General features: G+C 44.7%; 1 protein-coding gene across 6 annotated transcripts in view; it reads right to left on the minus strand.

Moving 5' to 3' along the window:
* Positions 1 to 10,573, minus strand: part of mis18bp1 (MIS18 binding protein 1) — a 106,439-nt gene extending 95,866 nt beyond the window's left edge. For 2 of the 6 annotated variants that reach the window (XM_068038877.1, XM_068038871.1), the window contains exon 1: positions 10,492 to 10,573. The gene's annotated coding sequence lies outside the window, so the exon portion shown is untranslated. Of the gene's footprint in view, positions 1 to 7,365; positions 7,576 to 8,876; positions 8,899 to 10,287; positions 10,370 to 10,491 lie in introns of those variants that run through there. The other 4 variants (XM_068038872.1, XM_068038873.1, XM_068038875.1 and 1 more) reach the window with 4 other exon arrangements.
* Between the last annotated feature and the right edge of the window lie 32 nt (positions 10,574 to 10,605).

Here is a 10,605-nt window from a genome sequence, read left to right on the forward strand (position 1 = left end):
CAAAATAAAAAAAAATACATAAATTCAATGTTAACTTATTTTGTACTGCACGCATCAACATACAAGGAGTTAAAGGAAGATCACACAGGGTATCATATAGCCATTACAGAAACGTGGTTGTAAGGTGACCAAGCCTGGGAACTAAATATTCAAGCTGACATTTCAGAAGTATAGGAAGAAAGGATATACTTGTAGTGGAAGCAGTTCAGAGAAGGTTCACTAGGCTGATTCCTGGGATTAAGGGGTTGTCTTATGAGGAAAGGTTGAGCAGGTTGGGCCTATACTCATTGGAGTTTAGAAGAATGAGAGGTGATCTTATTGAAACATGTAAGATTCTGAGGGGGCTTCACAGGGTAAGTACTGAGAGGAAGTTTTCCCTCATGGGGGAAATTTAGAACTAGATGACACAGTTTAAAAATTAGGGGTCTCTATTTTAAGACTAAGATGAGGAGGAATTCCTCTCTCAGTGTCATTAATCTTTGGATTCTCTTCCCCAGAGAACAGTGAAGGCAGGGTCATTGAATATATTCAAGGCTGAGTTAGACAGATTTTTGATCTACAAGGGAGTCATAGATTCTACTTTGAATGGCCTACTCCTGCTCCTACTTATGATCCAAATTAAATTAACAAAAATTTATCATATTCAGTTTTTAAATTAATAATTGATGCACCATCAAATGCCATTTGTGAAAAAGTTCCAAACTTTTACTACCTTTTGTGTCCAGAAGTGTTTCCTAATTTCACTCCTGAAAAGTCTGGCTCGAAACTTTAGACTATGTCCCCTAGACTTAGATTCCCCAACCAGCAGAAATAGTTTCTCTCAGTCCTATCTGTTCCCCCATATTACCCCGTAATGTTCTAAATTCCAGAGAATAGAATCCTAGTTTGTGTAATCTCGCCACATAAATTTAACCCTTGAAGTCCTGGTATCATTCTGGTAAATCTACACTGCCCCGCCGCCCCCCCCCACCCCTGCCCTTCCGCCAAAAGGCCAAGATATTCTTCCTCAAGTGTTGTGCCAAGAATTGTGCACAGTACTCCAGATGTGTTCTAACAGGGTTTTGTATAGCTGAAGCATGATTTCTACATGTATACATGTAGTAAGCACATATTCTAGTCCTTTAGATATATCCCATTAGCCTTTTTGATTATTTTCTGCACCTGTTCATGACATTTTAATGATCTATGTACCTGGACCCAAGTTGATTTGGAGCTCCACTGTTTCTAGCTTTACTCCATTTAGAAAGTACCCTGTTCTTTTTTTTAGGTCCTTACATTTGCCGACATTGAAATCCATTTGCCAGTTTTACCCATTCGCTTAAATCTATCAATATCTCTTTGTAATGTTCTACTTCCATCTACACTGCTTACAATGCCATCTATCTTTGTGTCAGTGGCAAATTATGTGGCTTTCTATTAAAGGCTGGCTACCCAACCCGAACCAGACGGCATGCGTTGGGTTCGGGTCGCACTTCCAGGTCCGGCATTCGGATTTGGGTTGGGCCGGGTCAGACATGCTCCATCACAACCTCAGGTAAGTGGCTCCAATGTTTATGTACTTTTTGGGCTTGAAAGGTGGTTTTATTACAGTTATTTTAAGCTTGTGCAAATAAACAAGAGTGAAAAACGGAAGGTATGTTAACTGATGGTTGGGTCGGGCGTGGGAAAAAATGGAAGGACTTGGGCCGGGTCGGGCTTGGGTTGTATGTGGTTCTGTCGGGCCCGGGTCGGGTTTCATTTGCTGATCTGAGCCGGCATTTACTTTCTATCCAGTCATCTAAGTTGTTAATAAATACAGTGAATCGTTGAGAACCCAACACAGATATTTGCAGAGCACCACTAGTCAAATTCTGCCAATTAGAGTACTTGCCCATTATCCCTACTGTTTTCTGCCACTCAGTCAACTCAGTACTCCCTCCCCATCCCACCACAACTCTAACATAACTCCTTTAACAAGTATGCATTTCCTGCCCTTCAGATAATTTCTTATCCAATTCCGGTTAACCCTGATCTTATCCAGGGTTTAATCCAATCCAATAGGTTTTCACATGGAGTTACCAGGTCTGTTTTGGTATCCTTTTTAATTTGGACAATATCCTGTTTCCACTCTACTGGGATCTTCTCAGTGTCCACTGACTTCATGATGATCGTTAATGCCAGATTATATTTTCTATAATCTCTCTCAGCATGTTCTGTGCATGCTTAGCCTGTTAAAGGTCATCCATCTCACATATTAAAGTCATGATGTTACTTAGGATATTTGTTTGAACCATAGAAAAATTATGGAACAGAAGGAGGCCATTCAACCCATTGTGTCTGCGCCGGCCAAAAAGACTAGCTGCCCAATCTAATCCCACTTTCCAGCACCTGGTCAGTAGCCTTGCAGGTTGTAGCAATTCAGGTGCCGGTCCAGGTACCTTTTAAAAGAGTTGAGGGTTTCTGCCTCCACCACTGTTCCTGGCAGTGAATTTCCCCGACACCCACCATCCTCTGAGTGAAAACGTTTTTCCTCACGTCCCCTTGAATCCTTCTACCAATCGCCTTAAATCTGTACCCACTGGTAATTGACCTCTATGCTAGGGGAAAACAGGTCCTTCCTGTTTACTCTATCCAGGCCCCTCATAATTTTGTACACATCAATTAAGTCACCCCTCAGCCTCCTCTGTTCTCAGGAAAACAACCCTAGCCGATGCAATCTTTCCTCATAGCTGCAACTCTCAAGCCCTGACAACATTCTTGTAAATCTCCTCTGTACTTTCTCCAGAACAATTATGTTCTTCCTGTAATGTGGAGACCAGAACTGTACACAATACTCCAGCTGTGGCTTATCCAGCATTTTATACAGTTCCTGCATTACATCCCGGCTTTTAGAGTCAGAGTTATACAGCACAGAAACAGGCCCTTTGGTTCATCGTGTCCGTGCCGGCCATCAAGCACCTAACTATTCTAATCCCCTTTTCCTGCACTTGGCCCGTAGCCTTGTATGCTATGACGTTTCAAGCGCTCATCTAAATACTTCTTAAATGTTGTGAGCGTTCCTGCCTCTACCACCCCTTCAGGCAGTGCATTCCAGATTCCAACCACCCTGAGTGAAATTTTTTTCCTCAAATCTCCTCTAAACCTCCTGTCCCTTACCTTAAATCTATGCCCCCTGGTTACTGACCCCTCCGCTAAGGGGAAAAGTTTCTTCCTATCTAAACTATCAATGTCCCTCATAATTTTGTACACCTCAATCATGTCCCCCCCTCAGCCTTCTCTGCTCCAAGGAAAACAACCCGAGCCTTTTCAGTCTCTTTTCATAGCTGAAATTTTCCAGCCCAGGCAACATCCTGGTGAATCTCCTCTGCAATCACATCATTCCTAGAGTGTGGTGCCCAGAACTGTACACAGTACTCCAGCTATGGCTTAACTAGCATTTTATACAGCTCCATCATAACCTCCCTGCTCTTATATTCTATGCCTCGGCTAATAAAGGCAAGTATCCCATATGCCTTCCTAACCACCTTATTTACCTGTGCTGCTGCCTTCAGTGATCTATGGACAAGTACACCAAGGTCCGACCTTCTGTACTTCCTAGGGTTCTACCATCCATTGTATATTCCCTTGCCTTGTTAGTCCTCCCAAAATGAATCACCTCACGCTTCTCAGGATTAAATTCCATTTGCCACCGCTCCGCCCATTTTACCAGCCCATCTATATCATCCTGTAATCTAAGGCTTTCCTCCTCACTATTTACGACACCACCAATTTTCGTGTCATCTGCGAACTTACTGATCATACCTCCAATATTCACATCTAAATCATTTATGTATACTACAAACAGCAAGGGTCCCAGCACCGATCCCTGTGGTACACCACTGGTCACAGGCTTCCACTCGCAGAAACAACCCTAAACCATCACCCTCTGCCTCCTGCCACTGAGCCAATTTTGGATCCAATTTGCCAAACTGCCCTGGATCCCATGGGCTCTTACCTTCTTAACCAATTTCCCATGCGGGATCTTATCAAAAGCCTTGCTGAGGTCCATGTAGACTACACCAACTGCTTTGCCCTCATCTACACATCTCGTCACGGCCTCGAAAAATTCAATCAAGTTAGTTAGACACGATCTCCCCCTGACAAAGCCTTGCTGACTATCCCTGATTAATCCCTGCCTCCCCAAGTGGAGATAAATCAGGGATAGTTTATCCCTGCTACCCTTCTTGAATAATGGTACCACATTCACTGTCCTCCAGTCCTCTAGTACCTCTCCTGTGGCCAGAGAGGATTTGAAAATTTGTGTTAGAGGCACCTCTCATGCCTCACATAACAGCCTGGGAAACATTTCATCTGGGCCTGGGGATTTATCCACTTTTAAGCCCGCTAAAACAGCTAATACTTCCTCCCTTTCAATGTTAATATGTTCAAGTACATCACAATCCCCCTCCCTGATCTCTACACCTACATCGTCATTCTCCATAGTGAACACAGATGAAAAGTAATCATTTAAAACCTCACCTATGTCCTCCGGCTCCACACACAGATTGCCACTTTGGTCTCCAATGGACCCTACACTTTCCCTGGTTATCCTCTTGCCCTTAATGTACTTTTATAATGCCTTAGGATTTTCCTTTATTTTGCCCGCCAGTGTTTTTTCATGTCCCCTCTTCGCTCTCCTAATTACTTTTTTTATAAGTACCCCCCTACATTTTCTATATTCCTCTAGTGCCTCCGCTGTTTTCAGCACTCTGAATCTGCCATAAGCTTCCTTTTTTGCCTGATCCAATCCTCTATATCCCTTGACATCCAGGGTTCCCTGAACTTGTTGGTCCTACCCTTCACCTTAACGGGTACATGTTGGCTCTGAACTCTCACTATTTCCTCTTTGAATGACTCCCACTGGTCTGATGTAGACTTTCCTACAAGTAGCTGCTCCCAGTCCACTTTGGCCAGATCCGGTTTCATCATATTGAAATCAGCAATTCCCTATTCAGTACCTTTATTTCCGGTCCATCTTTGTCCTTTTCCATAACTACCTTAAATCTTACAGAGTTATGGTCACTATTCCCGAAATGTTCCCCCACTGACACTTCTACCATTTGTCCAGCTTCATTCCCTAGGATTAGGTCCAGTACTGCCCCTTCTCTTGTCGGACTTTCTACGTACTGGCTCAAAAGCTCTCCTGTATGCATTTCAAGAATTCCGCCCCCTTTAAGCCTTTTGCACTAAGACTATCCCAGTTGATATTGGGGAAGTTGAAATCCCCTATTATTACCCTATTATTTTCACACACCTCTGAGATTTGCCTACATATCTGCTTTGTATTCTATACCTCAGCCAATAAAGGAAAGCATTCCATATGCCTTCTTCACCACTCTATCTACCTGTCCTGCCACCTTCAGGGACATAGCGACATGCACTCCAAGGTCTCTCACTTCTTCTACGCCTCTCAATATTCTCCCGTTTATTGTGTATTCCCTTGCTTTGTTTGCCTTCCCCAAATGCATTACCTCACACTTCTCCAGATTGAATTCCACTTGCCACTTTTCTGCCCACTCAACCAAAGCATTGATATCATTCTGGAGTCTACAGCTATCCTTTTCACTATCAAGTACACGACCAATTTTTGTGTCATCAGCAAATTTCCCAATCATACCTCCCACATTTAAGTCCAAATCATTAATAAATACCACAAACAACAAGGCACCCAACACTGAGCCCTGTGGAATAAAGGCCTGCTTGGGTCTGCAATTGAAACCCGACAGAACCACACCCGACCCCTTTGATTTTTTTCCCATGCCCAACCCGACCATTGGAATGAAGTTGATTATATTAAAGAGGTTGTGCTCTACCTTGGATGGAATCGCTCACTGTGGACTAGTGCAGAGACCGGATGCACGTTTCCCGCCTTGACGCCCTGGCTGTCACTGTGTCCGACCCGAGCCCGAATGCTGGACATGTCGTTGGGCCCGGTCGGGTTCGGGTAGGATAGCCATGCTCTACTGTGGAACGCCACTGGAAACTGCTTTCCATTCGCAAAAACATCTGTCGACTACTACTCTTTGTTTCCTGCTACTGAGCCAATTTTGGATCCAAATTGCCACACTCCCCTGTATCCCATGGGCTTTCATTTTACTAACCAGTCTACCATGTGGGACCTTGTCAAATGCCTTACTAGAATCCATGTAGACCACATCCACTGCACTACCTTCCTTGTTACTTCCTCAAAGATTCAACAAAGTGATTATCAACAACGCAGCCACTAGCTGATGTCATCAGACTGCGCCAATCTGTGCACATGCACAGATTGGCTCCTGCTCTCTGCGCATGCGCTGCGTTCTGCATTGCCAGGACTGGTTGGCGCATGCGCAGATGACATCATTGAGTAACACGTGCAGAGAGCCGGGGTTGGGGGAAGCGGGGAGAGCGCCGCGATTTATTTTTATTTATTTATTTAGAGATACAGCACTGAAACAGGCCCTACGGCCCACTGAGTCTGTGCCGACCATCAACCACCCATGTATCCTAATCCTACATTAATCCCATATTCCTACCACATCCCCACCTTCTCTCAATTCCCCTACCACCTACCTATACTAGGGGCAATTTACAATGGCCAATTTACCTATCAACCTGCACGTCTTTGGCTGCGGGAGGAAACCAGAGCACCTGGCGGAAACCCACGCGGATGGGGGAAGCGGGGAGAGCGCGGCCAAAAACCTTGGTGGTGGCGACGGGTGCGCTCTCCTCCTCCACCAGCCGCCACCACCACCCCCCGGCCCGCCTGCTCGCTCTCACTGTCCCCACCAGCCCGCCTGCTCCCTCCTCGCCAGCCCGCCCACCTGCTCCCTCTCCCGGCCTGCCCGCCTACTCGTTCCCTCCACCCCCCAGCCTTTCCGCTCGCTCCCCCCCACCCCCCCACTCGCTCCCCCCCACCCCCCCACTCCCCCACTCGCTCTCCCCCACCCCCCCACTCGCTCTCTTCCTCCTGCCATTGTGTGCTGCCATTTGTTTAGGTTGCCTTCGTGTGATTATTTGAGCAATGCCATCTTTAGTCCTGGCAGCTGCTGACGTCGCAGACTGTGACGATTTAGTGGCACAGTCTGCATTTGTGCGTGTGCCACTGCAGCGCCACCTAGTAGTAGCGTTGTCAGCAAACGCAGCCAAAACTCAATCAAGTTAGTAAGACACGACCTTCCCTTAACAAATCCATGCTGACCACCCCTGATTAATCTGTGCCTTTCTAAGTGTCTCGCAGAATTGATTCTAATAATTTACCCACCACCGAAATCAGACTGACCGGCCTACAATCATTTGGCCTGTCCCTCGCACCCTTTTTAAACAATAGTACACCGTTCGCAGACCTCCAATCCTCTAGCACCTCACCTGCATCCAGTGAGAATTTGAAGATGACCCTCAGCGCATCCACTATTTCCTCCCTGGCTTCCTTTAACATGGGATGCAATCCATCCAGCCTTGGTGATTTATCCACTTTCAAGGATGTCAGTCCCTCTAGTACTTCCTCTCTGATTATGCTTATCGTATCTAATATTTCACACTCCTCTTTTACTACAATGTCTGCATCATCCCTCTCCTCTGTGAAGACAGAGACAAAAAACTCATTAAGAACCCTGCACATATCTTCTGCATCCACGCACAAGTTCCCTTGTACATCTCTGATAGGCCCTACCCTTTCCTTAGTTATCTCTGAGCTTTCCTTGATTTTACCTGCCAATAATTTTTCATGTCCTCTCTTTGCTTTTCTAATGCCTACACTGTGCCTGTAGAATCTCACTTTTGAATGCTTCCCACTGATTTTCCTTCAAGTAGCTGTATCCAGTCTACTTTCGCCAGATCACCTCTCAGTTTTGTAAAATTTGCCTTCCCCCAATTTAGACCTTTTACTCCTGTTTTATCTTTGTCCTTTTCTATGATTAACTGTATTATGGTCACTATCTCCAAAATGGTCACCCACTGCTACTTCATCCACTTGCCCAGCTTCATCACCGAAGACTAAATCTAGAACTGTACCCCCCTCTCTTTGGGCTTGTTACATGCTGGCTGAAAAAGTTCTCTTGAATGTAGGTCAAGAATTTTGAGCCCTCTGTGCCCTTCACACTGTTTGTATCCCAGTTGATATTGGGGTAGTTGAAATCCCCAGCTATTATTACCCTATTGTTTCTGCACTCCGAAATTTGTCTACATATTTGTTCTTCCATCTCCCTCTCACTATTTGGGGGTTTACAGTACACTCCTAGTAGTGTGGCTGCCCCTTTTTATTTCTGAGCTCAACCCATATAGCCTCATTGGATGATTCATTTACCGGATCATCCCTCCTCACAGCTGTTATTGATTCCTTAACCAATAATGCTACACCCCTTCTTTTTTTATCCCCCGCTCTATCTCACCTGAAAATTCTATATCTAGGGATGCTGAGCTGCCATTCCTGCCCCTCTTTAAGCCAAGTTTCTGTTGTAGCAATGATATCGTGTTGCCATGTGTCTATCTGTGCCCTCAGCTCATCAGCTTTATTTGCTATTTGCGATGGGCATGTTGCTCATATCTTCCCTCGTGAATAATTGGAAGTAGTAAACATTAATATTTACCATTTTGTGTTCTTCAGTTTTAAGTCCATTTGCATTTCAAATATCATTCACCTCATCTGATTGTCTTTATGGTTACAATACAAAAACAAATAGTTACTGTTTCACGTAACCTCAGCTGGTATGCTTATAGCTAGGCCGCTCATTACCCATTTAACATGCTTTCTTGAAAACAAGCGAATACTTTCCCCTTGTGGCACTGTAGTGGCCCATTTGTCCTCTATTTTATTTTTAATGTTATTTGAAACCACATTTGATCAGTCTGAGAGCATTTATTTTCACTTATATATTTACCCTTGTCGCCGGCGAAGATAGCAATTTTGATGGCCAGCTAGTTGAGTTCTTTTAGAAAGAAGGCAAGGCTACTGATTGACTGGAGCCCTCTATGATAGACATCAAAGGGAGAGGCAGCTAAGATGTTCTCTTCCATAATCATATTGAGAATTAGTGACCCGTCAGGGCTGTCTGTGCCAGTTTAAACATGCAGGTATGCTGGATTATGACTACAACAGTTTATGTTTTAAAGAGAAAGTGAGTTGAATGGGTTGATTCATATTACAAACAGGAATAGATATACACATCGACACACCCCTATCGATTGCACCATGTTAAACTGTGTAATGATCATTTAATGACCTGATGTAAATAAAATAAAATTATGCCCATATCAATTTGATGGATGTTTATCCGGTTCATCAGTCAAATGGAAACTAGCAGTACTAGGTGTATTCCAGTAGCTGAAGTATAGAGTTCCATGTTATATTACAATTCCCAGGTCTAGGGAATGCTTACAGCACAGGTGGTCATTCAGCCCACCAAGCCTGTGCCAGCTCTCTGCAAGAACAATCCAGCTAGTCCCACTCCCCATACGCTTTCCCCATACCCCTGTAATTATTTTTCCACCTTCAAATGCTTATCTGATTCCCTTTCAGCCACTGCATTCCAGATCATAATCAGTTGCTGCATAAAAACATTTTACATATCACCTTAAATCTGTCTCCCTTGTGCTTAATGGGAACAGTTTCTAGACTGCTCACAACTTTGAACACCTCTATCAAATCTCTTTTCAAACTTCTCTGTGCACAACAGCCCCAGCTTCTTCAGTCTATCCACGTAATTGAAATCCCTCATCCCTAGAAACATTCTAGTAAATCTCTTCTGCATCCACTCTAAAGCCTTCACATCCTTCCTAAAGTGCAGTGCCCAGAATTCAACATGATATTACAGTTGTGGCCAAAATTAGTGTTTTATAAGGATTCATCATAACTTCCTTGCTTTAATATTCTATGCCTATTCGGGCTTTGCCTTAGTTCATTAAGGTATTGGTCAAGAGAAGGATACACGCTGCACCACAGATGATGCAAAGTTTGCTAACTGAAGTGACTGGTGACACGGAAGACCCCAAAAATTAAGTGTAACAACCTAAAAATAGGACAAGTCAACCCTTTGTGGCAAGAAAGATGTATAAACGAGTCAACCCTGTAATCGTGGATGATTTGACCAGCCGGCCTAACTCACTAGCTTGCAGAAGTGGAGCGGCCATCAGGAGCTGCGATTCTTCCCAACCGCTCCCTCCTTTAGCTCCAAATCACCGAACTAAGTCAAAGCCCCAACTCGGAATTGGCTCACGATTAGACAAGTAGCTCTGGTCGACCATGCCTCAATGCAAACGGAACTATTCCAGCTTTGCTGACAATTTCCCTACCTTTACTTAATTTCCAATTTGTTTTTGGTGTTGTATTAAGGCGCGCAATCGGTGCAGACTCAACTCGGGTCCGAGACTGCGCGAGGTGCTCCCCTCCGCCATTCCCACTCTATCGATACCATTTACCAATGCCATTTCCTCCCCTTTGACCCAGAGACCCGATCAAGCTCCAGACCCGTAAACAAACTAACAACCGTTACTCACCCGCGCGGCCGTAGCGCCCGGGCAACCATTTCAAACCGAAAAAGACGTTAGGAATTTTCGAACCCAGGCTCTCAGCTTCTGATTGGCGCTTGTGTCTGTGACGCGCTTCGCCAA

The sequence above is a fragment of the Heterodontus francisci genome, chromosome 9, assembly GCF_036365525.1.
Source record: "Heterodontus francisci isolate sHetFra1 chromosome 9, sHetFra1.hap1, whole genome shotgun sequence".
Classification (NCBI taxonomy): Eukaryota; Metazoa; Chordata; class Chondrichthyes; order Heterodontiformes; family Heterodontidae; genus Heterodontus; species Heterodontus francisci.